The sequence below is a fragment of the Oratosquilla oratoria genome, chromosome 37 (assembly GCF_046742065.1).
Source record: "Oratosquilla oratoria isolate Oo_2021 chromosome 37, ASM4674206v1, whole genome shotgun sequence".
Taxonomy (NCBI): domain Eukaryota; kingdom Metazoa; phylum Arthropoda; class Malacostraca; order Stomatopoda; family Squillidae; genus Oratosquilla; species Oratosquilla oratoria.
The window spans coordinates 18,258,345-18,265,803 of record NC_134813.1 but is presented as its reverse complement, the minus strand read 5'-3'; positions in this window follow the sequence as shown (position 1 = coordinate 18,265,803).

Genomic DNA, 7,459 nt, shown 5'->3' with positions numbered 1-7,459 from the left:
AATTTCTTTATTTTGAAGCAATTATGTTTGTAGAGTGAAACGTTTGCTAACGGCATCTGTTAAAACAGTTATTACTTCGAGAAATTCATTTTGGATATTGTTTGTAAATGGGACATGACTTCAAATACAGGCCTCCAAATTTCTGGCCATGAAATATGAAACGTAACGCTCATTGAAAAATAAAGCAACATGCAAACGTGGCTTTTACATCGTACAGAAATTCAACAGATTTTGGTCTTTTACACATAATAACAATGATAATAATAATAACGATTATAGTAATATTGATAATAATAGTTATAAGAAGATTAATAATAATAATATTAATAATAATAATGATAATAATAATAATAATAATTAATAATAATAATAATGAAAATATTTATAAGAAGATTAATAATAATAATAATGACAATAATAATAATAATGATAATAATAATGACAGTAATAATAATAATATTAATAATAATATTAATAATAATAATATTAATGATAATAATAATAATAATAATAATAATAATAATAATGATAATAATAATGATAATAATAATGATAATAATAATAATAACAATGACAATAATAATAATAATAATGACAATAATAATAACCACACATACTCCCTCACCACCCATTCCACCTCATGCATCATCATCATCCATATACAACCATTCTCCACTCCCCTGTCTTCTGTACTCTCCTGTCCTTCCTCGACAGACATTCCCCTCTTTCCCAAAGCCCTCTTTACCCCATCCATCCATCTCGTCCTAGATCGACCCCTCATGTTCACCCCCTCCACACCTACTTTACTAGTCTTTCCTCACTCATTCTTTCCATGTGTCCAAACCATCCTAATACTCTTTCATCAACCCTATCTCCCAGCTCCCTTTCCACCCCCGTTCTCCTCCTCACTTCTTCATTTCTCAGTCTTATGATGATAATAATGATATAATGATAAAAGTTACAGTAATAATGATACTAGCAATAGCAATAATAATAGAATTATGATGACCTTTGGTCATGATTTCATGATCATTACTGTTTTCATGTCAGTTACCCTACAGAAAAGACCAAATTGACTCTACGCTCAATCACACTACGGAAAATATTTAAACTACAAGACTGGTGTCATTTTAGAATGAGGTGTAGTTCATTCACTGATCATGAAGAAACAATTACTAATATGAGGTTACGCGGGGACATACCGCATCCCAGATCTGTTTTAAACTAAAAAAAAATGGCAAATTTTACGTTTTAGTGAAGACATATACTATTTCAAATAAATCCTGAAAACATAGTGTATTCCTATTTGCCAAAATTAATATTTATTACTATTACAGTTCCCATTCCCAGGCGCACGTGGTGCTAAAGCAAGCATGGTTTGCAGCCAATTGTTTACTCCAACTACTCGACGGGTTGAGTTAACGCGATGGCGCGAACCCGCATGGTAGGGGAGGTGTATATGCACATCCAGCTGCTGCAGTGCACCTGCCATTCTGCTCTTTAGAGTCCCCTTTCTACACACCTGCCAGGCCATATGCTAACCCTCCCACCCTCCTGTCCTCATCTCTTCTCTGTGTTCTTTGTTACCCGATGGATATTTTCCCCGAGGTTCTGTTGCCACATTTGCACCACGCCAGCATCCACATACTTGGCACGCGCAGTGCATTATGTGCATCGTATCTTCACTAGAAATACTAAAAGCATAGTCTTGATAAATTTATTTGAATCAAACAAGTAGCATCTAAAAATAAATAATAGGGTGAAAGTGAATCGTTCACAACTCGCCACATCTGAAACCAACGAATTTGTTTTATGTTGCATTACCAATCAATATGAAGAAAATATTGTTGGTGATTTTTTAAAGTTTATCATAAAATTCTCGTTACAAATTGAAACTTACAGAAACAACGTAAATATGCATGAGTGTATGAACAAGACAAAAGACTGGGATTCATCGATTATGTTTCAAGCAGCAAAAAGCACGAGCAACATGCAACACTAAAAATCTAGTTGCTTATGGTTTGCCTGCACCCAGCGATGGGTGGATACATTGAAGGTTGTAAAGGGAGAGTGTGTATATAATAGGAAGCCATTGTGTTTGCATTTCAATTTCGATTTTTTTACACATTCTATATTAACGGTCAATTATTGCGCCGTTGTTGAAATGCATCCTGGGTTCACTGAGTTCACGGAGGTGGGCGGGTCAGTTGGTAGGGTGCGGGTAGTTCATAAGGGAGCATGATATTCCTAAACTGCTGGAATGTTGGGGCGCTACATCAGGTGTGCATTGGGTGAAATGATTAAAATCTTCAAAGAAGGTTCGTTTCCGGAAGAGGAGTATGGAGAGAAAATATAGTTATTGGGGGTTTCTCCTTTAGTGAGATGACATTAAATCGTTGTTTCAGGGGAAAGTAAGAGATTATTGCGAGGGGTTGAGTAGTAAGGGTAATGAAGTATGACGTATGATGACTTAAAGACAGCACCACAAGAGCAGCTGGGAAAGACCCTTACCACCATAGCAAAAAAACATGGGTGAGGTAAGAGTGTACTGTCTATGCGCGTCATTGCTGTCTCAGCTTATGTTGATAGAGAGATGGATACTATATTCGTAGGTTTGTCCGTCTTGAAAACTACGGGATGTTCCCAGCAATTTTGCTAAAAGTTTTGAAGTGTAGAAATGAGTGTGAGGTAGTCTGTTGCAGGCATTGGGTGAAAACATCGATCTTTTGCTGTCTTGGCGGCATCCGACAAAAGAGCACATATTTGAAGCGGGAGGAAATTCGGATGGGACACGAGTGGATGTCATGGATGGGTGGCGGGAACGGAGGGTGGAAAGAGCTTGTGCGGGGATGCGCAAGTCAGAAATTATTGTAAAGAATGAGAGGGGAGTTGAGAATAAGACTTACAGAGGCAAGAATGGCAGAGTTCAGCAAAAAAGATGGAAGGGAAGGCGTGGGGTGGGGGCATCCAGTGTATACATTTTTAAGAGATACTGTTGCATAACTATTCCACGGTCAAAGCAGCTGTCCATGTGCAGTTGTAATGATATGTCAGACAGCGTTTGGTTTTTCAACAGCACAACCAAGGCAAAAATTGAGAGGAAAAGAAGTTTCCAGAGGGACTAAGTAGGTGTTCTCACTTCTAGTGTGAACAGCAAATCTGCCGTTTTCGTACTGAATGGACGGGTACAGCGCCGACATCTGTCGAATCCATGAAGGGTTAAAGGGTCGAAGAGCGCAAAAAAAAAGGAATAGTGGGGGGAGCTCTTGATGAAAAAATAGACATATTTCAGTGATGTAAAAAAGAGTAGGTGTCTAAAAGTGGTATCAGATTTTTGCATATATTTTTCCTTTGAATACTATTGAAAGCACTTGTACTGGAGTGTAGACCGAGAGAGTTTATAGGCTGTGGACGAAGCAGATTAATAGACTTGGCATCTGTAAACAGTTCTTATTAATGTGGTGTTGGTAATTCCAGAGGATTGTCTGTGAGTTAAGAAGGTTGTGTAGGTCAGTAATCTGAGGAGGTCCCGTGATAAAAAAAAATGGAATTTTGAAATACATCTTAGATGAGGGATCGGAAAAAAGAGACAGGATCAGACCGATATCGATAGTTCAAAGAAATGCGGTATAAATCGTTTCTGTTTGCTGCGACAATCTGAGGAACCAGACTGAAAAATATATAGATTGAATTGGTGTTCCAGGAGAGTAAAAATTAAAAAATTTCCTAAGAGTTTACAAAAACAAATTCTCAGAATGATGGGGCGGTAGATATTTGGGGGAAATTTTCATTTTCCCCAGTTTGATGAAAGAGACAACGTTTTGTTGTCTGTTAAGGTGGTAGGGAAACTATCCTCTACACAAATTTAGCTGAACAAAGAAAATACATTATCATTGTCGTATCACACAAAAGTGTATGTTATTTGAGCCTGAGAGCCTCAGTCGATTGCTGTCTCCGAATGTGTAAGATGCTAAGTTAGGTGGTGACTGGACTTCAAGGGTAGTCTTGAAATTTCAAGACAGCAATTTGGGTTTGTTATTTGTAAGGTAAGTTGTTGGTGACAATGTTTCTGCTACCGTCTCTGCCACACACCATCAAAGACAAAGTTTTCGAGTGATGCTGGCTTTACAGGTAAATGTGCACGCTTGGTGTGACGGATGCATCGTTTGATGGTTTCAGCTGTACCCAGCTCAGCACGAACCTGAAAATATATGAAATGCATGCATATTGAAATAACAGTAATAATAGAAATAATCACAATGAATCTTTTCAACAAGTTCAACAAAAAATTTACTTCTAATGGAAACCCTTTCAGCAGCAACTGCCAAAAATTGACGTGGCTTGACAAGGATTGATTTGGCACCATCCTCCTTTATGTCATTTCGTAACTTTGCGGCCTCGACTTTGTTTTTATCTGATGGATGACTATGTTCTGTGGATGAGAGAACAGTTTCATATTTTTTTTTGAACAGTTGTGACTGAGCCTTTACATGGCATGGCTCTTCGCTGGGAACATCACCATCCGATTCCGTTCTTTTTCTCGTTCTTCTTTGTGTACATAAAACCTTCATGACACATTTTAGGCCGATGCTTATTGTTTTTTCAATATCATGAAAATATGTTTTTTAAAATAAACACTATATGAGGACGGAGCCTTTATTGTTATGGCGTCTTGTTTACTGCAGCTCTTTCAAGCATATAGTTGTAATACACATGACTGAGATTAATTGTACATACATATACCAAAGGCTTTTCCCCCCTACACGGGGGGTAGCCAAAAAGAAAAAGGCAGAGAAACCACTCCCACCCATTCCATTTCCTATATATTCCACTTCCTTCCACCCTCTTGGCACCTCCTGGATGACGGGTCATCCCTGCATCCTGTCCACTGCCCTGGGTCAGAGGCAGTGTGAAAAATTGAAGTCACGTAAGTGATTATCAGTTGTAATTTGGAACACCTCCGTTTGTATGACAAAAATGGATTAAAAGAAGCCATTCATTTGTAAGTGTAATTTGATTTTTGCACCACCTTTTTTCCCAGAGGTCAGAGAGAATACATAAATAATTAAATACTTAATAAATGAATAAATGTACCATGTATATACCTGGGGCTTATGTCCACCTTTGGTGATTTCAGGTAGGGGGGCTTATGTCTAGGGGGAAGGGGCTTGTCCAGGGAGCTCTTGTCCGTCCATCCATATGTTTAGTGGGGAGACCTCTGCTAAAACAAATTAAATGTTCTCTTTAGTAAGGAGATCGATAAAATGTTTTCATCAGTAGCCTACATTTCGCGATTTGTTGTACCGATCTAAGCAACGACAGTGGTATGTTTAGTAATATCTGTGCTCAACTGTCCGAGGTCTAGATGATGAATGCAGAATACACGGGAGGGGGGGGTATTGATTACATACTATGTGCTTGGAGGCCAAACTATAATGTTACAGATAATGCCTAGGGGCCAATATGATTCACGAATGGAGTAGGGGTGGTACAAATAAAATTAGTCCACACTTTATAAATAATAGATGGCTGTGATAATATGTTTTTATTGAATATGGTTTATGTTTCAGTGGTTTTTTTTCACCCTGCATCATAAAGTTTATGTAGTTGAGGTAGACTGCACGGTAAAGTGGCAACAAGGATTGCAATATATTTTGTTGTCTAACCTGACGGCCAGTGCGGCGAGCATCAGGGATGGCCCTTCATCCACAAGGAGCTAAGAAACAAATTGTTGTAGGATGAGTGATTGGTCTGGCTCGGACAGCGGCAGTGCGGGGACCAGAAGAGGAATCAAAGGGTTAATGTATGTATATATGTATACATGCATGTATACATGTATATGTGGATGTATATTTACCTAGTTGTAATTTGCAGGAAGGGGAGCTACGCTCGTGGTGTCCCGCCTTTGTATCTCGCAGTGTCTAGTTTGCTCTTAAACTCATGAATGGTTTTTGCTCACACTATCTTATTGTCCAGTTTGTTGCAAGTGTCCACCACTCTATGTAGAAAACTGTTTTTCTTCAGATCTCTTCTGTAGCTATGTTTTTTCTCTTTCCATGTCCTCTTGTTGCCTCTCCTGTCCCAGTTTAACAAGTCCTCTCTGTTGAATATTTTTGTGCCTTTCATGATTCTGTAGATGGTCAGTAGGTCACCTCTCTCTCTTCTTTGCTCCAGAGTCGGTAACTCCAATTTAGCTAATCTTTCTTCATATGACAAGTTTGCAAGTGCAGGTGCCCTTTTTGTGGCTGCTCTCTGGATTCTTTCAATTTTCTTTATATCCTTTTTGTACTGGGTGACCACTGTGTCACCGCATATTCTAGTCTAGGCCTTATCAGTGTGACCAATATTTTTTTTTAATAATTTCTTCGTCCAAATATGTAAATACCACTTTTATTGATCTTAGCAAGTTGTAGGATTCTCCGACAATTTTGTTTATCTGTTTGTCATAGGACAAGTCGTTTGAGATAATTACACCCAAATCTTTTTCGGATCTCTCCTTCTTTACCTCCTTGGTTCCAATTTTATATTGTCCTGATATTCTGTTTTTGCTTTTTCCAAACTCCATTATGCTACACTTCTTAATATTGAAGTCCACTTCCCATTTCTGACTCCAGTTCCATACCTTATTCAGGTCTTCCTGCAGTGATTCACAATCCTTTTCAGTTTTTACTTTCCTTAACAGTTTGGCGTCGTCTGCAAAGAAGCTCATGTAACATTTCACATCATCATTCATATCATTCACATAAATAGCAAACATTATTGGAGCCAATACAGATCCTTGCGGTACTCCATTGATCACCTCTTTCCAGTCTGAATATTTTTCTCTGAACACTACTCTCATCTTTCTACCAATCAGGAAGTCCTCCATCCATTTTAGTAGGTTCCCTTATATCCCTCCTATATGTTTAATTTTTTTTTAATAATTTTTGTGTGGTACTTTGTCAAATCAGCCCATCCATTCCTTTCTTGCACTATGTATATTAATTTTGAGTAGAAATATATTAAGTTTGTGGTACTTAATATGTTTCTACTCAAGATTAATAGACATAGTGCAAGAAAGGAATGGATGGGCTGATTGTGCCTTCTTGGACTTACAAAAAGCTTTTGACAAAGTACCACACAAAATTTAAAAAAAAAAAAAACTGGAACATATAAGAGGGATATAAGGGAACCTACTAAAATGGATGGAGGACTTCCTGGTTGGTAGAAAAATTAGTAGTATATGGATGTATACGTGTAAGTATACATGTATGAATGCATGCATGGATGAATTTATACATGCATCTATAATTATGTATAAACGTAGTATGTATATATGTATTCATGTACGAGGCATTTTTAAAGTACCGTTTTTAATTAAAAATGAAACAAGTAGACTTTTCGTAACAGTTTTATTTTTACATGAAAGCCTGTACTGTAATCTACTTTTCAACATAATTCCGGAATCATCTGAACGCGT